The following is a 25,363-nucleotide window of genomic DNA, read 5'->3' as shown; positions in this document are numbered from 1 at the left end:
AGATGTTTTGTTGTACTGTGTTAATTCTAATAGCAGCCCGTCCCGACGTTGTCCAGGTATGAATTGCTGCCGGCCAGTAGTATATTGATTTGTAGGATTTCGTTTTGATAGCATTTCTTATCTGTGACAGGCCTGTGAAACTCTCCGATTCACAATGCACTGCTGATGCACTTAAGAGTGCCCGTTCAGTAGTGTGTGAACTCGAGTTTCCCTACTTTATTTTTCCTTGCAATATTATATAGCGGAACTCGACAACATGGCATGAGCACAGTTTACATTACAGAAGAACACATTCATTTGTGGTAGGCACGGGGAGACAAAGCGATTTGCCTGGAATCACAGCATGTTGAGCTGATGCCGAGATTCGAACGTAGTTCCCGAGCTCTAAAGTTCACAATTCTAGAACTTGTTGCGGGAGGTGTGTCTAAAAGTGTATGTCGGTGCTAGCCATCAATGAGAGAGACCTGTGCATTTTTCAAATGGGTGGTGAAAAAATGAGTATGTTGCTGGAGATGTGGCCCGCCGTGCCACCAATGTACTTACCGGGGGAGGGTAAACACTCATTAATCCGCAACTTTCTTTCCGCATACCATCACTCCGCATACTTTCATTACGAAAGTACCATGACTCCGCAATGTCATTATAACGCATGGCATTACATTTTATATGCTTTTACCACGCATACATTTACAACGTAATTCGTTGTAAATGCATAAATGGTAAAAGCATTTTTTTTTAAATGTTTGGATAAGGTAAGTATGGGGATAGGGGTATATGTTTTGGGGTACTGAGGTATATGTTTTGGGGTGTTTGGGTATTTTAAGGGTTTAGATATAGTTTTGGGTTATGGGGTACAGGGGTAGTTTTAGGGTTTGGGGATAGGTATGGGCTTTGGGGTACAGGGGTATTTTTAGGGTTCAGGGGTAGGTTTGGGTTTTGGGGTACAGGGGTATTTTAAGGGTTCAGGGCTAGGTTTGGGTTTTGGGGTACAGAGGTATTTTTAGGGTTCAGGGTTAGGTGTGGGTATTGGGGTACAGGTGTATTTTAGGGTTCAGGGGTAGGTTTGGGTTTTGGGGTACAGGGTAATTTTTAGGGTTTAGGGCTAGGTTTTGGGGTACAGGGGTATTTTTAGGGTTCAGGGGTAGGTTTGGGGTACAGGGGTATTTTAATGGGTTCAGGGGCAGGTTTGGGTTTTGGGGTACAGGGGTATTTTTAGGATTCAGGGGTAGGTTTGGGTTTTGGGTACAGGGGTATTTTAAGGGTTCAGGGCTAGGTTTGGGTTTTTGGGTACAGGGGTATTTTAGGGTTCAGGGGTAGGTTTGGGTTTTGGGGTACAGTGGTATTTTTAGGGTTCAGGGCAAGGTTTGGGTTTTGGGGTACAGGGGTATTTTTAGGGTTCATGGGTAGGTTTGGGTTTTGAGGTGCAGGGTTATTTATAGGGTTCAGGGCTAGGTTTGGTCTTTGGGGTACAGGGGTATTTTTAGGGTTTAGGGATAGGTTTGGGTTTTGGGGTACAGGGTATATTTATAGGGTTGAGATGGCTTAGTGTTTAAGGGTGTTGGGGTATTTTAAGGAGTAAGGGTGAGTTATGATTATGGGGTGCTGGGGTATTTAAAGGGTGCAGGGTGGGATTAGCGCACGATATGAGACATGGCATGAAGGGCGGAACGTACCACACGCCCCCAGCGTTTGTCACGCCCCCCAGCACACGCCCACAGCACAACGCAGACACGCCCACAAGGGACTACTTTGCTGGCACGGTTCTTTTACCTTTTAAATGTATATGGTGGACGTCTGCATAGCCTATGTCCTTCTGCTGCAAATGCCCTTTCCAACGCTGTATAGGGTGTTGTGATTGGTGCTCTGGTTCCTGAGATTACCTGCCTCAAAGGTTAGGGCTCTCTCTTTATTATATTAGTATGGATAGTGTAAAGTACAAGAGTGTGGTTTTCTTTGGGAACAAGTTGTGATTTACTGTTTTGCTGTATCCGCAATCACAGATTACATTTAATCAAAATCAGCATTTTCATAATACAGTTATACTACTTACACTAAATCCTGTTAAACAAAACGAATTCAGCACATCCACCTAATTGATATGAAGAATATGTGGGCTAAGTCCTGCTGCATCGTAAACACTGATTATCTAGCTTGTTTTGCCAGACAAATAAAATGTTTCCCTTTTCCCAAAGTCCTAAAAATGTGTTGGCCCCATATGAATGTAATAAAGTCCACTGGTCAAGTGACATTTCTACAACCGAAACCAAAAGATTTTGAAATTAAAAAGTTTAAAATGAGTCTTTCATCTACATTAATGTTTGCACAGAAAATGAAATTTCCAATCTACGCCACTCCGTTCTATGACACTCTAGGACACTCAAGTCAAGTCAAAAATTATGTTTATTATGACCATAGTCTTTAAACAGTAGCAAATAGGCAGTATCACAAGTTAAAACATTCCCATAAAACTCATAAAACAGTGTAAAATTAATCCAATGTCATATAAAATTCTTACATTCTTTTTTACGTATATTAATTTTCCTAAAATTTACATCTTGCAATAAAAACTTATTCTTATATTTTAAAACTCATTTCTTTCCTTTAGTTCTTGTATAGTTTCCTTCATGTTAAAGTTAATGCAGTACTACAGATTATTCTTGGCTTCTTAATGCTTTTAACATCGCTTTTATGTATTTCCCCAGGGCAATTGCAATGTCAATAGTTGAGATTTCAAATAGTAGGTTTGTTGCCTGTGCCCTTGTCCTTACATCGTATTTTATAAATACAGGTCGTAGCCACATTTTCCGCTGTTCTAAAAACGACAGGCAATCCAGTAAGATATGTACCAGGTCTCCTTTGCGTCCTAAACTACACCTGCAACACCCTGCCTGGTCTAGCATTTTTGCTTTCCAGTTTTTATTCATTAGCCATGGGTGGATCCCTAACCGCAGCCTTAGTATCTCCTGCCTATAGCCACGGTTGGGGAGTATGTCTAGGTAGGGGAACCAATTTTCCTTTGACCAGGCATTCATCATGTGTGTTACTGATTTCTTCTTTGCTAGGTATCCCATATCAATGGATCTGCTTACTTCCTTCCCATTTAATTTCAACTCACTCTTGGTACATGATACTTGGAGCGTTTCCTGAGACACCTCCACCTTTAGCCTTTTACAGATTTGCATCAGTCTTTCTCTACACGCTTTTGCCCATTTTAGGTCACTCTTTTGTATTTCTCTCCTACACCATTGGGCAACTTTTTGCCCTTCTAGATCTTCAAATCGATTCCAAAGTCTAATTAGTGCCATTTGGATTTGTGTATCCCAAGACTTTGTACCTAATTCGGTTCTTATGGCTTGAACCATTGAGGATTGTGGGAGAGATAGAAGGCTTTTTAGACACTTCCCTTCCACCAAGTCCCAAGCTCCCTTACCGCTCAAATAAAGGATTTCAGCTCCATTTAGGACTTGGGGGGGGGGGGAGGGGGGGGGGGGGATCATTGCCTCAAAAGCTCTTAGCATGGGTCGATGTGACATTTCTCCGTAGTCCCTGTTGAACATTTTTAGTCCACAAATTGAAGCGTGTGCTTTTGCTTTTTGTGAATCCAAATGAGTGCACCAGTTCAATGTCTTATCAAACCATATACCCAGGTATCGGTATTCATTTACCGTCTCTAGTTTGAGATCCCCTAGGTACCAGTTAAACCTATTTATCTTTTTCCCAAGGCATAGTATTTTTGTTTTGTCTAGGTTAACTGTTAGGAATTTTCTGGCACAGTATACATTAAAAGCGTTAAGCTTTCTTTGGAGGCCTCTCTCGGTCTGGTCCACTATTACCAGGTCGTCTGCATAAAGTAAACAGGGCACCTTGTTACCGTCCATTCTCGGACTTGCACTACCCTCAACCTCTAGACAAGCCGGGAGGTCTGACAGAAAGATCCAGAATAGCTGTGGGGCCAGAACACAACCCTGTCTTAGGCCATTGTCAATAGGTATTTTTTTCGTTAGAGATCCCTCGGTATCTTTAATGACTTGAGCCCAATTTCCTCTATGCAGTTCCTTTATTATGGTCAAAAGGTCTTTGGGTATATTTACCTTCGTCAGAGTTTCCCATAAACAGACCCGATCGACTGAGTCGAATGCGGCTCGGAAGTCGACGAAGCAACAGCACAGCTTGCCGTTTTGTTCCGTCGACTTCTTCGCCATGGCCCATAGTGCAAAACCATGATCGATTGTGGAATGCCCTTCTCTGAATCCTCCCTGTTCTATGGGTACAATGTGGAACTCCTTTACCCATGCATTAAGTTGGTTCAATACTATTTTTGAGAAGACTTTCTCTCCTATATCAAGGAGGTTGATCAATCGGTAATTCTGTGGTTCCTCCATCTTCCCTTTTTTGTGGATTGGCCTAACTATTGCGCCCTTCCAGTTGGGTGGCATTATGCCTTCAGTAAGAATTAAGTGAAACATCTGTGAAAAAAATCTTGCCCACCAATTTACTTCTGATTTTAGTATTATTGCAGGGAGGTTGGCAGGTCCTGCCGCACGGGTTAACTTCAGTTCTCTTATTGTGAGTTCTACCTGTTTTTCTTTAAACTTCGCTTTGAGATCTTCTGAAATTTCTTGCCAATTTTCATTATCTTCCAGATCTCTAGGAGCTCTTAGCCCGTACAGTTTCCTTATATACTCCTCCCATGCTGCCTCGCTAACTACACATTTTAATTCACCATCTGTCAGGCCAATTGCAGCCTTTACCAATTTCCAAAAATGTCTGAGATTTTTCTCTTCAATTGCTTCTAACAGGTTCAGCCAACATTTTTCTTTGTATATCCTTTTCGCATTGTCGGCCATTTTTTAAAATTCTCTTTTCAGGTTGTTTATATGTGCCTGTCTCTCATGTGTGAAGCTCTTTTTTTGCCTTCTTTGTGCTGCCCTTATCTCCCTTTTTTTAGATTGGCACTCAGCGGAGAACCATTTTACTCGGCTGGGCGGTTTTACACTAGCATGTTTGTTCCTTTTCAATTCTATTCTTTGGCACTGAACCACTTCTTCCATCTTTTCTATGAACCATTCCAAGTTTTTATTTTCTAAGTTTCCAGACTCGATCTTAAATTGCATCGCCTTTACTTTTTCCTGATATTCCTCCGTCAGTCGTGTCGACACCCGTTTGGGATACTCAACCTCCTGGTGGATCACTTTGTCTCTAATCAGTTTCCTTCCCCCAAATAATGACAGATGTAATAGGTTGTGATCACTGACCTTTTTTTGTTCTATTCTAAATTCTTGCACTAGGGGGAAATTCCATGCTTGTAAAAACATGTAGTCTATTGGGCATTTCTGTGAACCTAATTTAAAGGTCTTCCCTGCTGGGCAATCTGACCTCAATCTGCCATTCACACATTGGAATCCCCTACCTCCCAGAGCATGTACTAATTCCGTTTCCTGTTTTGAGATCTCTGCTACTGGGAAGATAGCAGGATTTATACCATACACCTCTAACAATTCTCTATTCCAGAGGTCAGCCTTCTTAGGGTCTAACTTATGATTAAAATCCCCCATTATTATCAGTATATCCAATGCATATTTTTCTAGTATGGTATCAATATCGTCCTTAAAAAGCCTCAGCTCTTTATCATACTCTGCTCTATTATCCCACTGCATATATACATTTAACACAGTCAACATTTTATACTTTGTTTCCACAACCAATAGTTCTATTCTGCATGCTTGGACCCATTTGCATTTTGTTTTTATCGGTGTAACTTCTCTCAGAACTTTCGTGGACACCAATATCATCAGTCCCCCTGAAGGTCGGCCCAAACATTTTTTCGTGGTTGGACAACTCAGCTGTAGATATCCCTCAGAGATTGGGGTTTCGTCGCATGTCCAGGTCTCTTGCAGGCAGGCAATGTCCACCTTATTTACTATTTCCTTTATATGTTCTCGCTTTAGATCATTGCCTAGCCCATTCACATTCCAGGTTATGAGACCTAGACTTTGCGGCACCCCCGTCCTATTCTACCTCGCTTAAACCACCCTCTTCTACTTCTTCCTCCGTATCGCTCACGTTATCATCCTCTGCTGTGCTACTACCTAGGGACCAATTATTCCAGGGGGCCTCATTATCTGTGTTGTCTATTACAATGTTTAGGCAACTACGGTTACCTTCGTTGTCTCTGTATAGTTTCACTTGTCTCCTCCCTAGGCCTGCATGGTGTTTTAAGAATGTGTTATCAATGGGTATCATTACTTCTCTCTCTGGGATTATCTTTATTCCCTGTTGGTTTATCTCGTCTGTTGCTTTCAAGATTGCCTTTTTTACCAGGTCTGAGTGGAGTGACATTTTTGTTATTTCTTTCCCATTTCTGTTCACTACAAACCCGATTTGCCGTAGATCATTTGTACTGATCCCACTCATGCTACTGCATTTGGCAAAATCGGAAAGTAACTGTGCCCTGTTTAGGGGGCTCAATTTCTTTCCCGACTTTCCCTTTTTCCATATCTGATCCATATATACCCATTTATTTTTATCTGTCACTTACACTTCCTTGGGGATTTTGGAATTTTGCTGTCTAGCCTTTGTTCTCCCTGACACCCATCCTTTGCTTCCCTCACCGGGTGGTGCCTGCCTCAGGGGGCTATCGGGTCTACAGCCGTTACTGGATTGTTCTGCGGCTATCCTTACTTTCTGCTTCCCAGTATTGGATGTTACGGGTTTCTCTTTTGTCACCTTGCTTTTCCCATTTTTACTTGGTACTATCGGGGTCTTTGATGTTTTAGGCTCCGATTGCAGGTGTCTAGTCGGGGCGTATGACGGGGCTAGGGGGTTTAGACCTGGCTGTGCATCCCCTTCTGTTATCTTCCCTTTTCTCTTTACTCTTGAGTTTATTGCACCCTTGTTTCCAACCCTATTCCTGGTGGTAGCCGCAGCATACACCCCTCTCCTTTTTATCAACAATGGGTGTCTAGATATATATACATTATCTAATGCTCCGACTGAATCGTTTGTTGTACATTGTTCCATGGGGTGAGGTGTCCCTGCCGGGTTTGCTCTAAGTGCTTCTGCTGGAGCGTTCTCTGCGTGTCCATCAGAGGGGGATGTTATACTTATTGGTCTCAGCATATTTGGCATTTGGTTTTTTATCTCGGCTAGTTCCTCTTCGATCTTTTTTAGGTACAGCTTCTGAGCTTTCATCACTCCGTTATTTGAAAGTGTTACTTCTAAGATTCCTTGTAGTATCTTTTGTAACATCAATATTAGATCCACCAATGATGTTGTGGGCGTTACAGAAAGGTCCAAATCCTGTGCAATACTTCTTTCTGAGATTGTATGCCGACTGGTTCTTGTGTTTTTACGCTGTGGTTGGGGGTTAGGGGTCTTTTGTTGCGGCTGCTGTTGGTCTGGTGCACCCCCCCAGACATAGCTCTGGCTCTGGCTTTCGTTCCCCCTTGCTTCTTCATTTCCTAATGATTGTGACAAGAACATTTTTGGGGATGATGACAGACGAGGGGCTGATATGTGGAGATTTTGACTCAATAGCGTTAGTTTTATCAGTATGGGGTCATCCCTTCCTTCCTCTCTGTCTGGAAATTCTTCTTCAGGGAGTTCTTCCATGGTTTTGCTTATCTGGGTCGTGACAGCTGCCCCTGTCTTTTCTCCGCCCTTCGAGCCATCTACCTCCATATCTCCCTCTTGCTCGGGGTTTAATGCTGATTCCGTAGGTTTGTAGTGTTTCCCTACGAAGTCCTTTATATATTTTGACGCTGACATGTTTTCTTACTGCTTGGAGGTTGTTGGGGCACAGCCCCTTTTAGCCTGATGGGCATTTTTGGTCGTTCTTTTAACTTTTCTTTTCTTGCGCCGCCCCTTACTATTGTCCATAATGGAAGCCTGGCTTTCTTGGCTCTCTTCCAATGATATTGAGCCCTCCAATTGTTTACCCTTCTCTGTACCATCCTCTGAGCGCAATTTTTGCCCTTTTTTCTGTGCCATTACTCTGATTACTTAAGTTGTGGTACTGCTATTATTAATTCTCTTTTTATATTTAATTTTACTTTAATATACTTAAAACCTCTCACTTACCTCTGTTGTGCCTTTTGACCGCCTGCCTGCCTTGCCGCGCTTGATTTCTTCTCCTCCGATGACTCTCCTGTCTTTTTCCAGTACACAGGTTTTTGAGCCTTTGGTCACTATTACTGGCTGTTCCTGGAGACCATCAATCCAAAGTTGTGTATTCCCAGTGCAGCCTGCTCCTGGATCCCTGTTCATGTGCTGCTTACAGGCAGCGCTGTGCAGGAGCCCCCTCTGTCTTGCCTCCACGTGGGCGGGGGATTCGAGGGATTTTACTGGCAAGTCGCTGAAGGCTTCGGAGCCGGCAAACACGCACACCGCATTACTCTGGTTTTCGCGGGCGTTTGTTTACCGGCGTTTGTTTACCGGCCCCCTCCCTACCGGCCCCACACCACACGCTTCTCTTCCGCGTGGCCGGGGGGGTAGAGCAAGTCTCGGAGAGTCCGATTGTGGTTGGCGTCTTTGTTCCGAGATCCTTTGCTTGAGCAATTCACACGGTGGAGCTCTGTGGCTCTGTGCGGCTCTCTGCGGCGTTCGGCGCTCGATTGTCCAGGTCTGGCGAGCAGCGGCAGCAGCTAGGCAAGGCTAGGCGACAACAGAGGTTGCCTGTGAAAGAGGTCACACCACTCCACTTCACTCTATGACACTCTGCACCACTTCATTCTAGGACACTCAACTCAACTCCACTATACAACACTCAACTCTGCCATATTCCACTCTACCACACTGTATACCACTCCACTCAAGGTCACTCCACTGCACTCTATGGCACTCCTCTCTACTCCATACTATTCTACTCCACTCTGACACTCTACTCTACGCCACTTCACTCTATGACACTCTGCACCTCTTTACTCTAGGGCTATCAGCTCCACTATACAACACTCAACTATGCCACATGTCACTCCACTACACTCTATGCCACTCCACTCTACGCCACTCTAGATCACTCTACCCCACGGCACTCTATGGCACTCCACTCTACTCTACTCCACACTACTCTACTCCACTCTATGACACTCTACAACACTCTACTTTATGCCACTTCACGCTACTCCACAACACTCAGACACTTCTCGCCGCGACTCTGTGTCACTCAACTTCAAGCCACTCTTGCCACTCTATGGTACTCTGCTCTACACAGACAAGCTTTCTGTGTGGAGCCACCTCAGGATTTTTCATGTAAGCGTTCGATAGGGATCTATATGGTGACTGATGTAAATGAGATAACCAATCACTACTTTTATTGAAGTTTGTTCTTCTGAGAGAACTGCAGGGAAAACCCAGACATGGGGATTGAGCATGTGCAATGGCGCTGGGGCTTAAGCGTTTGAGGAGCCCGCTGCAGCATGCTTCCAGCCCAGGAATGCAGCTAACATTAATGCTGCAGGTAGAGTCAATCCAGGGATAATGATGTAAGGAGTCAGTGCACCATACTCCCATGGCCCAGATGGATGAGGATCACAGTGCAGACTGCTCCCAGGTTCGAGCACAGAGGCACAGCTGTCATTAGTGCAGCAGGTACAGTGGCACCAGGACTGAAGGAGATGACAAGCTCACTGCAGCCGAATCCTAGTCCAAGCATAGAGCACAAGCGCACCAGCGGCAGTGGTATCAGGCGGGGCTAAGAGCCAATAGCAGCCTGTTCCCAGTATGGACTGGGGGGCGGGGAGGCTGCTTTCATTGCATTGTATTGTACTACAGCACTTACACTGCGCTTCATACCCCTATGTGTGATGCTGAAGCACATTCTTGGATGGGTGGCATGAATCACCATCAGGGAGTGCATGGTTCACAGAGCGTTGCATTTTTCACCCTATGTGGGAAGTGTTTTTTGTTATGTGTGAGTTACGAGAGAGGTGTTCTGATTCTGTTTTGGGGAGCAGTGCCTATGGATGGAGCACAAGCTGTGAGAAAAAGGCACCCAAATTATAATATTGTTAGGAATATAACATATCTATAGTCAGCAACACAGTCAGAGGGCCAGTGGCTTTCTGTGTTCAAGAACAACAAAATGGAGGACAATCAACGAAGGCCAAAATATCTAATTGGCAGCATGCACAGATCCTGTCAAATGTGAAAAAGGAGAAGGGGATGCAAAATTTGCTTTTGTGTAATTACATTAGATTTTAGGGAAATTATGGGATTAATGCATAATGATGTAAAATGCGAATCCATCATTTAACGCTGTACTGTAGTGTGACATGTCCTCATGTACGAATGGGAGGAGGGTGCCACAGGGTTCTTTTGTTGGCCTTTTGGAGACAGATGGCCTGAACCTGGGGAGTAAATGTAAATGTAAATGTATAGGCATTTATATAGCGCACTACTTACCCGGAGGGTCCCAAGGCGCTTTGACCGCTGCGAAACCCTTCCTGGCTTCCCTGAGAGATGGTCCCTTAATGGGTATCTCCAGGGTGAGACCAGGCATCCCCGGCGGTCTGGTGGGGCCGTTAGTGAAGATGAGGCAAGCTAATGCCCAGAGTTGCCGAGTGTGATCGCTGATCAGAGTGGGCACCGAGGCGAGAGAATTATCGAGTCCGCTGACCCTGGTCCAGAAACCTGCCGCGCCGGGAATCGAACCCTGGTCCCGGGCCGTCCTCTGCTCTCTGGTCTGCCGCCTCTAACCAGTGAGCCACACTACCTCACTGTTGTCCACTAATCCTGTAAGGAGCCAACCTTTGGTTAGACAAGAGGCAGCTCCATCCGAGGTGGTCATCGCGTGTGCCGCAAAACCTTCAATCATCAACTTACCACTGGCTTCCTCTCCCTCTATTGTGATTCTATCAGGGGTCCCAGAGTTAGAAGCGGGTTAGAGGGAGTCTCAGGATGACTTAACTAATAAATGTCTGCACTGGCTCACAAGAAATAGGAATGTTCCCCCTGTTCTGGCAGGCAGTATTCTTTTAACCCACAGGATGTGCTGGATAGGGCAGGGCCCCAGGGATCGGCCTGGCGATTGTTCTATTATTAACCCCTTGCCTGCGGGGCTAATTCCCTTGCTGTGCTGGGGGGCGGGGGCGCCACAGTACCACGGTGCTCATGACGAGCTCAGCTCGTCACGGCCACACCCGTTTTTAAGAACGTTCAGCAAAGCGGGGGAATTAGCCCCACGTGCTGAGTTCGTCATGAGCGTGGGAGGGATTAATGATAAGAATCCGCAGTTTGCTCAGAAACGTCTGGCAGGTGCATCACATATGCAAAATTCAGGCTCAGCCCTAACACTCTTACCTCTGGGCTGTTGTTATAGAACCTAATTTCTTGGTAAACCTTATCTTCCGGCCCCTAATCCTCTGAATTGAGTTCCACCACACAGATATTGTAATTCTCCGGCTACATGTGCTCTGATATACAAGGTACTTGTGGTCACAGATTTGCTGTATTGGAGGGGGGATTGACTTAACATCACCAGAGCTGGCCATGACCCCTTTCCTTTAGTGCTAGAGGCCAGAGAATATCCCGCTTGGCCCCCCATTTGGATAGTAATACGGGTGGTGAAGTTAGTTTTAAAGCCTCCCCTGATTCAGTTGTTGGCCAGACTAAGAGGGCGGGCTCTCCTTTAGAGCTTCATATATCCTGTCAGGAGTCCGATAGTTTAGATGGTAGCCTTGATATCATGGCCATTACTGAGGTCGGTTTGGAGCCTGGTATTGCCCAGCCCCATTACAGTGTAAATAACCCCAAGGAAGTTGGGTCGCGACAGGTAGTTACGCATTTAAGAACGGACAATGATTTGGATGTTATAATTGAAGCAACGAACACCCCACAGCCCTCAAACACTATGAAAGTGCTATCATGGAACAATGCTGACCTGAAGGGCAACTTGGACTGTATTGACTGGGGATCATTTATAGATTAGTGCGATATTTGTTTGTTGCAAGAAAACTGGCCGACAATGGCCAGGTTTTGCAGACTCTTCCAAGGCATCATTGGGGGTGAAGGGGCAGAATGCTGGGGAGGTTTCCTAAGAGGGTAGCTACTCATCGGGGATATACAGCAAAGATAGTGGAGACTTCCACTGAAGATATTCTATGCCTCCTTCTTCCTTTCCCTCCCAGTGTAGATGTCTACTTAGTCAATGTCTATTCTAGACCAGTCAGCATTGGCCACGAATCCCCGCCATGGAGCAATTACCACTCTCCTGTCTTCATTACCGAAGCATGATTATGAGATGGTGGGTGGTGATTTCAATTGCCACTTTAAGCTCCTTGAAGCTAACCATGATGATGCTTTGTATGGCAAAGATAGGCTGTGGGCTTTCCCAGTGCTGGTCATGCCCCCATCAAGAAATGGTCACCCCCCAGAGATTTCACTATTTGAGACTTACACATGCCCTGCAGACACATTTACACCCGGGCACGTTCATTCCTGATCATTCCCCCTTGGAAGACATGTTCCTGTAGATCCCATTCTGGAAAAAGCAACCTCAACAATATACCGCAAGCTCATGAATAATATGTCCGACCCCCTGACGGCCTTACACGCTGCCTGGACTGAGGACGTAGGCAACATAGATGACAAAGAGTGGGTGGAGGCACTCCAGGGCCCAAGGGAAATCGCAATCCTTGTTAGATTCCGGCTAGTCCAACTCAAGATACTGCAGCGCTCCTACTACCCCTCAACACTCCTACATACGTTTGGAAGGGTACCAACGGCCCTGTGCATTAGAAGCTGCGAGCAGGAGGGCTCCTTCTTCCACATTATTTGGGAGTGTCCCAGGGTTGCACAGTTCTGGCACAATGTTACATCAATAATGGCCAGGGTGTCTGGAACCAAAGTCTCAATGGACGCCAAGTGGCTTCTACTCATTATCAAGGGAGAGAGAGTCTGGCACAATAGGTTAGCATTGGGATGACGCTGGCAGCGGGAATTGCAAAGCAAAATATCACCAAGGGCTGGGGTGCTCCACAACCTCCGTCCATGGTGGAGCGGGAGAGAGACCTAGATTGGTGTCAGCAAGCAGAAGAGACGGTGTAAAAAAGCAGGGAGTGTGCTGAGACGTGGCTGAAGGTGTGGGCACCTTGGCATACCTACAGGGTGCTGTGAGAGAGCTGGGACCGCTGCCTGGGCTGTATTGGTCAAGCAATATATGATAAATTCTCAATGTATGCTCGCCCCCAGTTCAGATAATGTTGGATGCTGAGACTGTGCTCATTGCTTGTTGTCCCCACTCTCATTTTTTTCGGGAACTATAATCATTAAAATGTAACCCAAAGATGTGCATGCTTCTTGGTACATGATTGTACTGTCTACTGAGCTTGGTTAATAAAGAGTTAAAAAAAAATTGTCCCCCCTGGCACTTAAAATTAACGCCCTTACTCTGAACCATGTTTTATGGGGCTCGATGATACACAATTTGGGTTTAGGAAGGAGCATGGTACAGAGACAGCTCTTATTAAGGCCTCTGACGACATCAGGATGATTCTGGATAGGGGTGGAGCAGCGGTTCTTATCCTTCTGGATCTGTCCGCTGCATTTGACCCGGTCGACCCCACCATCCTGATCGACCGTGTCTCTGCCATTGGCATCAGCCAAACAGCCAGATCCTTACTCATTTACTTTCTTAAAAGTCGGACACAATCTGTCAAGCTGGGTGACTTCCAATCTCCAGTCTTCTCGCTCCCATGTAGGGATCTTCCCTAAGTCCGACACTATTTAATATATATGTGTCGGATCTGGCTACCACCATCAAAACCCATGGGATGGGTTTGACCTCTTATGCCGACAACACCCAACTTGTACTTGCCATCCATAATGACGGAGTAGAAGTGGCAGTCAAATTTCAGGAAGGAATACGTGACATCAGTCTCAGTCTCTGGATGTCTCGCAACTGCCTGAAATTAAACTCTGAAAAAACGGAGGTTATGACCTTCGGTAATTTAGTCCCAAGTTATTATTATTATTATTATGTTTGCACTTGTAAAGCGCGCTGCTACCCGGAGGTTTCCTGGCGCTGTGCAACGCTGGGGAACCCGTCCTGGCTTTCCCTGTGGGATGGTCCCTGCTGGGAGTCCCCAGGGTGGAGCCAGGCATCCCCGGCGTTGGGGGGGGGGGGGCGTTGTGGAGATTAGGCAAGCTAATGCCCAGAGTTGCCGAGTGGGACCCCCAGATTAGAGTAGGCACCGAAGCGAGAATTATCGAGTCTGCTGACACAAGTCCACGACCCTGCCGCGTCGGGAATTGAACCCTGGTCCCGGCCGACTTCTGCTCCCGGGTCTGCCGCCTCTAACTGGTGAGCCACACCACTCCACACTGGTGAGCCACACCACTCCACACTGGTGAGCCACACCACTCCACAGTTGGTCCCTAACCTGGTGGCCAACCGAAATGGGACCTCCCCTCTTCCTGTATCAAAGTTTAGGAATTTGGGAGTGATGTTCGATGACAGACTCTCATTCATACATCATGCTAATGCCCTTTTGTCCGCCTCTTTTTTCACTCTCAAAATGATCAGAAAAATCCTGCCTTTTCTCTCACCGAATGCAGGAAGAACTCTGATGTGCACTTTGATCTTATCTAAGATCGACTATTGTAATGGGCTTTTTTTAAATGCTCAGGAAAAAGTACTGAACAAATTGCAGTTAATTCAAAATTCAGCAGCTAGAACCCTACCAGGCACACCCAAGTTCAAATCAATTTCCCCGGCAATTCGCCAGCTCCACTGGCTGCCAGTCAGGAATCGAATTAAATGTAAAGCTCTCTGTGTTGCATATAGAGTGGATAACAATTCAGGACCCAAGTTCCTAAGAAGGTCACTAGGCCGTTACATTCCGAGTAGACCCCTGCGCTCCTCCTCAGCTGTCCTTCTTACCGTCACCCGGACAAAGAAATCGTCATGGGGGACAGATGTTTTTCAATCGCCACTGCAAAATTGTGGAACACCCTGCCCACCCACATCAGGGCCAGCCCCTCCCTTCTCATCTTTAGTAGGCTAGTAAAAACGTGGCTTTTCAACCATTAAATGCTATTTCTTTCTGCTCTGTGATACTGTTTTTCAGCGCCGAGACGCCTCCGGGTATTTGCGCGCTATACAAATTGCATAAATAAATAAATAAAACGGGCACACTCAGTCAGACAGCCAGGGGGTACACACGTTTAATCATGTAGGATGCTCATCTTTAATAGATCATAATCTTGTTGATGTACGGTTATGGGCCTCAATAGTAGATCTGGAAATCCTGCCCAGGCATGACAGTGACCATAACTCCCTTTCTCTCAACCTAGCTCTCCCAATTAGAAGGACAACAGCTGGATGGGAGACTTAGATTGACCTCCACCAGAAGTAGAATACAATGGAGTGGCTGGAGCAGGCCCCTGACCTCATTGCAGCACTCTATAAGGCGGTGGGTAATTCTTTACCTGAATTGAGTAAAGTCATTCCCCCAGATGGCCAACCCAGCCAGCGGTCAAGGGTGGCCGAGAGTCTCTCCATGCTAACTGGTACACTTAAAGGTCTTTTTTATGTAGAAGCACGCTCTAAGGGCCCTAGGAAACACTTCCTTCATAGTATGACAAAAAGTGTTGCTCTGCCAAACACTCCCTATTAGAGGCAATAAAAACCAAGCATGACAATTTGATCCGAAGCGAGAGAATGGCAAACAAAAACATCATTACATCTGCTAAAAAAGAGTGGGAATCAGCAAATTGCGATTCTCTTCTTTGCGCCATTAAGTGCAAGGATTATAAAGCATTCTGGCGTGTAGTCATGCCAGAACTCTGAGGGTGCTGCCAGTTTAGAGCACAATATCTCAGCAGTCGTGTGGAACCAGCATTTTCGGTCCCCGTATGGCGTTCCAAAGGGATCGGGCAATCCCGCGGCAAAATATACTGGCAAGGGTTTGCCAAGTAGGGAGACTTCCGCTCTTGATCTGAAGGAATATCCAGCAATAACCCTTGAGGAAGTGCATAGGGCCATCAATATGATTGGCCCTCACAAGTACCTAATATTGACAAAATACTAGGGTTCTTTAACTCTCAGAACCAGATGTCTGGGGCCCATACCGTCAGATTGTTTTTAATGCTATTATGGAGAGATGCCCATTCCTCATTCAAGGGTGGGAGTGTGTTAGGGTCTGGGGCTAGTCCTCTCTCAGTGACCATGTATTGACATCACATGACCAGTGGGCAGGGGAATAAAGGTTGGTCCTACCTTTGTCTCATTGCTTGATATTGCCATTGGATGGATTCCGGTGTCCTGGTCTCCTGGTTGCTGTTTGCTGGAAGTACTTTGCTGCCCTGGATCATTTTCCCTTCCTTTTCTCACGGGCTCGTGAGATCCATTTTTTGTCCCTGCCCTTGCTTCTTTTGCTAGATTCCCCTTTCCCTTCTCTAGTTAGATAGTGGCTGTCCCATCCCGTTATTACTTTTCCTTTGTCTCCCTCGTTTTGTTCCCAGCGTTGAATTTATTGTTTGGTAGTTCGGGGGCTCCCGTTCACCAGATATTGTGGTGCCCTGTTTGAGGTGGTGTGAGGGAGACGCGATATGTTTACGAAGCGTTTAGCTTCGTTTTTCCGCGTCCTTACTTAGACGCCTCTCGGTATCATTTTAGGCGGAAGTGACGTTTCGGGTCATTCCGCGAAGGGCTTACCTGACGAACGCTGGGATTCCCTGAATTCCCGAGTGCTTTTTCCGCTCACTATTCCCTTTAACCCATGTAATGCACACAAAGGTTTTTTTTTTCTGGTATTGACAAAGCTGGTCATCATCCTTTTTTCCCCTTGTGAGTTTATAACGAAAACGAAGGACACTGTGCTAGTGAAACCCCTGATTGGCCATACTATTCAAGAGAAGTTATCTTGAAGTGCCTTCTTTTTGTCCTCCTGTGCCCAGTGCCTTCACGAAGCAGAGCCTGCGCCGCCCACTGGTAAGAGAGGTTGTGAATGTGTGTCAGGACGTGGTCACTGGTGTTGGGATAGCACAGTGTGGAGTGGAACATATACACATGAAGGGTATGTCTTTTTTCTGTTTTACATAGGTGCAGAAGCGTGGAGGAGGGAGCTGTGTCCTAAGGGTAGAAGACTTGGTGTCTCCTCCAATACCACCCTCTTTTCAGGCTCATTGGTGCACTCATAGTGGTTATCTTGTGGGTGCTCACTGGGCAGGGGAAGGGGACTGGTGCATACTTCGTTCCTGCAGTGCTCGGGCTGGGCGGAATCCAACAGAGTGGACATCATCCCAATCTACAAGAAAGGTTCCCCATTGTCGCCGGTCCACTTCCGACATATAGGGGTCGATCAGGTGGTGCGCTTCCTCCAGAGTTTTCTTGCGGGGCTCCTCACGACCCTCGAGCTCAACCGCTACCGCTGAAGTGGTCCCATGTTGGGCGCCAGTTGGAGAACAGCAGCCTTAAGGCCCAGCGGCGCAGGGTACGCCTAAATCCCCGGTGTTCACCTGCCTTATCAAATACAGAGACACGGACTCTTCGTCTGGCGTAGAAGATGGTATTTATTAGCTGCAGCTAGTACAGTGGTCTTAGAAGTCGTCAGTGCAACGAGGTTCCAAAGAGACTGCCACTTAACTCCGTGGCGTACAGGTTTATATACGATACAATACAATGCAAAAAGGCAATCACACAAGAGCATGAGCTATAGGCAAACGTTAGAGACAACGTTTTAAGACTAAGGCAACTCAAATTCCCTGCTCCGTTTGTCACTCGACCCCTTAAGTAAATTACAAAATGAATCCACATTAATCGATTTACAAGCAGAGAAAACACAGCTGTGTGTCGTAGAAGGACAGTCATGAAACAGGAGAATGCAGGAGACATGTAGCGAAGGACAGTAGATAAGATAACTTAAAGGAAACAATGGTGTGAACCAACATGTAGTCCGGACGGGGATTAATCAGCTCAGACAGGAATTAGTGTACTCGGCCAGACCCTGACACTCACTAGTAAACATAAGCAGAGAAGCCACCTGACATGCAAAGGCAGAAACGACAAAAACATCGCGTTCGCCGAGCTGCCTGAGTGAGGGCAACATAAAATGGTGGCGATCACAAAATGGAGGCTGAGTACGAACAAATTAGTAATTTTCAGAACCTCAGGCCCTCCTTTTGCCATTACTCAGGCAAAGACAAATCAACTCACGCTAATCTGAGTCCGAGTCGACACTGATGTTCATAAGATCTTCAAGCTGTTGCTGCACCATCATTCGAATATTCTCTGTCTTCTGAGTAGCAGATTGTGGAACACAAAAAGTAGCCAACAGGCCACAAACTGCCGGACCACATTGCACGCAAACACAAGAAGAGAATATGATGGCCAAGATTGCTCCAAGGAACATTAAGATCTTCCATCCCCCAGCTGACAATATTCCCCAAAACCATCCCATAAAAGACCAATCTCATTCGTCCTGATGAATCGACTCGGAGACCGTGTGCAATTTGGAAATGGCTTGGTATACTGCCGGAGCGTCGTCTGGAATATAAATGCAGCAACTAGATCCGATCCATCTAAAGACACCTCCTCGGTCTGCTAAGATCACGTCTAATGCAATTCGATTTTGCAACGTCATGAGACGGTCAGCCTGAAGCTCTGCTGTAATGATACCTATCGCACCGGCAGTAACATTAATAGTGGTCTCAACCACTCGAACCAGTTACCTGATATGTCTGCTGTCAATCATCTGGCCCCAAAAGGGAAGGAATCCTTTAAGAAAATCTCCTCCCTCTTGTTCTGCCGTGTCTTTGACATCAATTACACCTCTGCTATGTCTAACTCTGTGATTGTCTGATGGAGCCGTATATGTAGGGGGAAGGAGGAAAGCTATGTAACAAGTTCCAGAAAAATTGGAAGGGAGCCAAGTATAAGCTCGGTCATTGCAGACGAAATATGTTCCTTGAGACGGAACCAACGGAGGAAAATCAAGGGACGAAAAGAAGTATGTGTATGCACATTTCTGCTGCATGTCAGCTTTCTTGCTATTCACTTGGAGACAAAAATTACCTTGATGGGGCACAGTCCATACTAAGGAAGACTCACCCTTCTTAGTTTTGTCACCAAGAATAGAGACAAAGTGGGTAACATTCCATCCGTCGTAAGCTCTCTTCTCATCTAATGGAATCTTATTCTTCTCTACGATTTTAGCCATTATCACTATACCTTTTATCAGAGAGCTATGACTAAAATCTAATCCTTACAGGGCTTCTAAGTCTGTTGTGGTATGCGTTGTGGTATGCGGCTGAAAACATCGTCAAACATTGTCAAATAAGCCCAAGCTGAACCTTCATATGAGAAGGGAAGAACCAGATATGGCATTCCCTTTTGCGCATTATGTGGCATAAGACCGCACACCCAACAGTCAGTCATGTTAATAGCCAACTGATGTTGGTGCAATAATTGAATGAACGTATTGTTCATATACTCGGCCCTCCTTATCTGCTCATGAGGGGGTAGAGTATGCATTTTATGTGAAAAGACAGAAAGACGAGAAGGCAAAGAAGATGTAGAATTAGCAACGTTTCTTGTTTGCAAAACATGTACGATCCATCCTGTGCAAGCTAATAAAATACACAAAACCATCAAAACACACAAAGTTACGCCAAATCGACTACGCAGTAATTTACAATACTTTGACCTCATTTCCTGCTTCCTATTTTCCCTACCTATGGATTTTTGCGCCATCCATCTTTGTCTAAAAAAAAATGTCACTCACGGCAATCTTCCTTAATTACTCAGCTACTTACTTCTGTTTATCCTGAGGCACTAGCCACTTACTAAAGGATCAAAAATCAGGTTACAGTCTGAGACTCCTACCGTGACCCTGCGACGGAGACAGATGGCACATCTAAAACTAAAATTATATCCAAGGAAGCAAAAAGAGTTCAAAAAGAAATGTCTTTAAGTAGAAAATGTTCAAAAAAGTTTAGTTCTCTTTATTAGTTCTTGGTATTAAATTGTAACGTGTTTTGCTCGGCACGGTCTGGTCCTGGAACAGAGCTTCTGAATTTGTAGTGTCTATCCGACGATGCAAAGGCACAGCGGCCTGAAGAATATCATCATCTGCTTTTTCAGACTGAGTCCCATAGATTTGAGCATCACTGAAAGGAACAAAGCAAGGAATTGCTGCAGTGTCCGATTCTCTCACACCACTACGAATCCACTGGTCAAAGGGCAACGGCATTGGCACTTTTTTACAGTGCACGCCGTGGACCCAATTGCGCTTGCCCACCACCTTTACAGCTGTGCGAGTGACGAGCAAAACTTGCGTAGGCGTAGACCAGCGAGGCTCCAGATTCTTGGTCCATTGAAAGTTCTTCACACAAACCCAGTCGCCAGGTTGGATCGTATGACCTGGGTCTGTGGAGGCCTCCGGCAAAACACTTTGCACCTGTTGGCGAATAATACTTAATTTAGTAGTCAAATTGTGCAAATAATCAATCAACAAAGGATATGGTATGTCAGAATATCTTTTGGGACAAGGGACACCCCAAACATTAGCCGGGCGTCCAAATACCACCTCATAGGGGCGAAGTCCCATACGAGAGTGCACAGTAGTTCTGGTAGACAAAAGAGCTAGGGGCAAAGCATCAGGCCAAGCAAGGCCCGTGCTGGCTTGAATCTTGGCTAGCTTAAGTTTGAGTGTACCATTGTAACACTCAACCAAACCTGCTGACTGTGGACGGTTTGCTGCATGGAATTTCTGTCTAATACCAAGACCAGAACATACTTTCTGCATAATCTGGCGAATTCACTTCCATTATCACTCCAGACAATGCGCGGCAAACCAAATCGAGGGAAGAATTCCTTAATTAGTACGACAGAGCAGTATTATCTTTCAAGGGGTAGGCCTCTATCCAACGGGAAAAGGCACATACCACCACCAGAACATACTTGAGGTTGTTGCAGCGAACCATATGAATGTAATCAATCTGCAACACTTCAAAAGGATATGACGGGGGAGGAAAATGACCTGCCGGAGTTGGGGTACCCTTTCCTGGGTTATGCATTAGACAAACAATGCAATGCTTAACCACATTTTCTGCACATTTCGGAATTCCTTAATTCTGCAATACCGGGCACAAAAGCTTACATATGCCCTTTGCACTTATATGAGCTGAACCATGAGCCATAGTTACGACCGGTAACACATAAGCATCCGGTAACAACCATCGCTGATGTTCCGACAACTCTGTCCAACAGCCCATCGAATCTAACATTCCCGTACTTTCCTTCCATGTACTCAATTCCTTTTCAGTAGCCTTTCCCTGAATCGTTTTCACACTCTCAACCGTGTCTTCACACATTCCAATTTCCCTAACCCAATTTGCAGGGCCTGCCACATACATTCGGCTAATGGTGTTCCTGGCTGTTGCTTCCGCTACCTCATCTGCAAACGCATTTCCACGACCCACATCATCTGTAACTTTCTTATGTGCACTGCACTTTATGATTGCTATTTGTGTAGGTAAGGTAAGTGACTCGAGAAGATCAGTCACAAACTGGCCATGCTGAATCTTCGTCCCATGGGAGGTGAAGATTCCTCTCTCCCTCCACAACTTATCAAAACTATGTGCAACGCCAAAGGCGTACTGGCTATCCGTGTACACATTCACTCTCTTTCCCTTTGACAACACACACGCTCTAGTCAAGGCTATTAATTCAGCTGCTTGGGCTGAATTATGTCCAATACGTGCCGTCTCAACAATTGTGCATAAGGTAGTGACAGCATAGGCAGAAGTGGTTTCTCTATTCGGAAACTTAAAACAAGAACCGTCCACCCAAAGGATCCCATCCGGGTCCTTGAGCGGAGTGTCCTTTAGATCAATCCTACCCTTCGTTTCTTCTTCTGTTCGGAGAAAACAATCATGCTTTTCCTGATCATCTTTCTCATCTAGGAGTGGCAACAGCGTAGCTGGATTTAACGTGTTACATCTTTTGATATGTACATGACTCACTAAAAGTGTCAGCTCGTAACCAGACAAACGAGCACTCGTGAGATGCTGCGTCTTAGTTCTGTTAAGCAAGGTATCCATTGCATGTGGAACCATAACGATGAGTGTGTTATCCAATACTAATCCAGCAGACTGTCTAATAGAGATTGCGGCAGCTGCTGTAGCTCTGAGACAACTGGGCAAAGCTTTAGCTACTGGGTCTAATGTAGCGGAGAAATAGGCACATGGCCTTTGCTTATCTCCGAATTGCTGTGTCAGAACTGACAATGCGCAACCTTCTCTCTCGTGAACATACAGTGTAAAGGACTTGCTATAGTCTGGGGTACCCAATACCGGAGCAGAACATAGGGCAGTACGTAAATCAACAAAACTTTTCTTACATTCATCCGTCCAAGGGAGCGGATGGGGCGTGTCTTTCACCGTTAGTGCCACCAATGGTTTCGCCAAAAGAGAAAAATTGGGAATCCATTGTCTACAGTAGTAAGTGATACCCAAAAAGGCACGCACTTCTCTCTGTGTGGTAGGTACAGACATCTGTGAAATAGCACGAATGCGTTCTGGGGGTCAATCGCCTTCCCTCCTTCGACAAGAGATGACCTAAATAGGTCACTTCTTGGCGGGCATATTGCAGCTTAGAGGGTGACACCTCATGATTTAAAGCAGACAAATGACGCAACAATGCAACAGTCACACTCTTACACACATCTTCCGTATCAGCAGCCACCAGTAAGTCATCCACATACTGAATAAGCGTAGCACCTGGAGGCAAAGAAAAAGCATCAAGCTGGAACTTAAGAGCTTTACTGTAAATAGAATGACTTTCACAATAGCCTTGGGGAGCTCTCTTAAAGCGGAAACTTCGGCCACCTAAAGAGAAACCAAAGATGTCCCTACTTTCTTCAGCAATAGGAATGCTAAAGAAAGCATTCTTTAGATCAATCACAGAAAACCAAACTGCCGAAGCAGGGATCATTGTTAACAAAGCTGTAATGTCCGGAACAACAGGGAACTGTGGCACCACTATTTTATTGACCTCCCTCAGGTCGATAACAAATCGATAGACAGGAGGCTGTGAACGATCCGTTCTCTTAAGGATCGGAAGAACAGGACTGTTGCAAACATTGCCTCTCGTTTCTTCGACCACACCTTTCTGAATAAAGTCATCAACAATAGCCAATAGTGCTCTTTCTCCATCACTCGAAATGCGATATTGGGGAATACGTGGCATCCTAACATTCTCTTTAACTGTAACAACATACGGTGAGATCGCAAGACGACCCACGTCATTCGGACCCGTGGCCCAAAGACTTTCCGGGAGAGAAAGCAACTCAGGTGGAAACTGATCTCAGGACAAGCTCATAGAAGACACCAATTTCTTTCCCAATGTAAGATGCACACCAGAAGGAGAACAATACAATGTTGCATGTAACCTTTTTAACAAATCCAAGCCCAGCAAATTCACACCACAACTAGTTGTCAGGATAAGGGAAGCTTCCAAATCATAAGGACCACTCGAGACGGGCAAGAAACAGGATTACGGACTGGGGCGCCAGAAAATCCCACAGAGGTATTCATTAAGCCAGACAAAGGTGCCCCAGGGAGTTTAGAATGCATGATAGAACTTCTCATTGCACCAGTATCCAAAAGAAACGGTTCTAAAACGCCCATAGTATTGACAGTGAAATGTGGCCCATTTGATCTACTGGAATCGACACAACTCCCTTACTTTGTCCATGGCTGTCCTATTCAATCTGAAAATCGTCGGCCCTATTTTCAACGTGATAATCATCATTGTAATATTGTGTGGACGGAACTGCCTGTTGGTCAAAGTAATTCGAAGTAGATGAAGGGAAAGAACATTGCTTCTGGGAGGACGCACCCCGCCCTCTACCTCTAGATCCTGCCTGAAAATTACCACGACCTCGGGGAGCAGACAACCCGTTATTACGCTGTAATAGAACCAGGCAACTATTCTTGAAACGCCATTCTTCCCTACAATTTGCACATTGATTAGGACCTAACGAAGGTTGCGGCGTATAATACTCGGGCTTCTGCAACAATCTTTGAAACTGTGGGGGCTGCTGAAACTGGGAAGATTGCTGATGCTGATTCGAGCGAGGCGGATAAGCCTGCTGTAAAAGAATCTTTGTTTTCAAATCTCTATTTTTCTTCTCTTGCTTCTCCTTTTCCTCCTTATCTCTGTTCTCATAATACTGTGCAGAAGCCAATATTTTAGCAGGAAAACAGACAGCCCATGCACTTTCAGAACTCTTTAATTTATTCGATAACTCGGGAAGCAAATTGTATACAAACTTGTCCACAAATAACCACTGACCACCCTCGACACTCAAATCCTGACCACTGTGGTCAATAAACGTTTCTTCAAAACGAGTGAAGAAATCCGAGACACTTTCATCTTTCTTTTGCTTGCATGCGGCCAGCTTATCCCAATTTACTCGCACCGGAGGCATCATTGTCTTCATCAATTCAATTATTCTACCTGGTAGAGCCGTAATCAAATCCTCAGGTTTCGCACCACCTACCTGATTCGCATCCGCGGCTCTAATAGCAGCCCAATCACCACCTAATTCAGCCAAGTGATTTTCCTTACGAATCCGCGCCCATATGCCTTGCGGAACCACATTTCCAAATAGCATATCAATGTCGGCCAAATTCATAATGCAAGCGTCGACTGTTTGGGACAATTCTTTGTAATATCCAGCAGGATTTTTACGGGGGTCCGGAAGAGTGTTCCTAAGCGCCAATACTTCAAACCTCTTCCAGGGTTCATGGACCCATATACGCTGGAAATGAGCGGGGACTTGAGGTGGACCAAGCACCTCTTCTCTCCATAAAGGAGGAACTTCACACATCGGATAATTCTTACTACCTTGTTTATTGGCGGGATTAGTCTCGGAAACAGACGAGGACAAAAACATTGTACGAAACGCAATGAGTTTATTCACTGCCTCTTCAACCCGGTGTCCTACAATAATGCCCTTATTAAAGTCAGCCTGCAATTTCAGCAATTCCGAGGGAACTGTATCTGACTCCATATCTTCCCAACCTCTAATAAGGGTTTGACACATAACGTTAAAAACATATCTCTGCGTAGGTTCTGGCCATTGATAAAAGTTACTCATAATCTGCGGTACTATATTCTAATCCCTGCTCAATCCATTTACGAGCGAGAGAGCCCAAAACTACTTTCTCGTCCGTAAGAGGAAGCTGACAATGAGATTGTCGTCTAGAGAAAGCTGGAGACAGATTAAAAGACCCAAGGAGAGGAGAAAAGAAACTCGAAACAGCATCCGCTATCCTCCTCTGCGAAGTAGGAGAATCCCTCAAGAGAATAGGAGGCATTACAGATGTAGAAGGCAGCAGAGACTGAAACATAGCAGGC

The sequence above is a fragment of the Lissotriton vulgaris genome, chromosome 3_2 (assembly GCF_964263255.1).
Source record: "Lissotriton vulgaris chromosome 3_2, aLisVul1.2, whole genome shotgun sequence".
Classification (NCBI taxonomy): Eukaryota; Metazoa; Chordata; class Amphibia; order Caudata; family Salamandridae; genus Lissotriton; species Lissotriton vulgaris.
The sequence above is the reverse complement of the archived record's forward strand: the minus strand, read 5'-3'. Positions refer to the sequence as shown.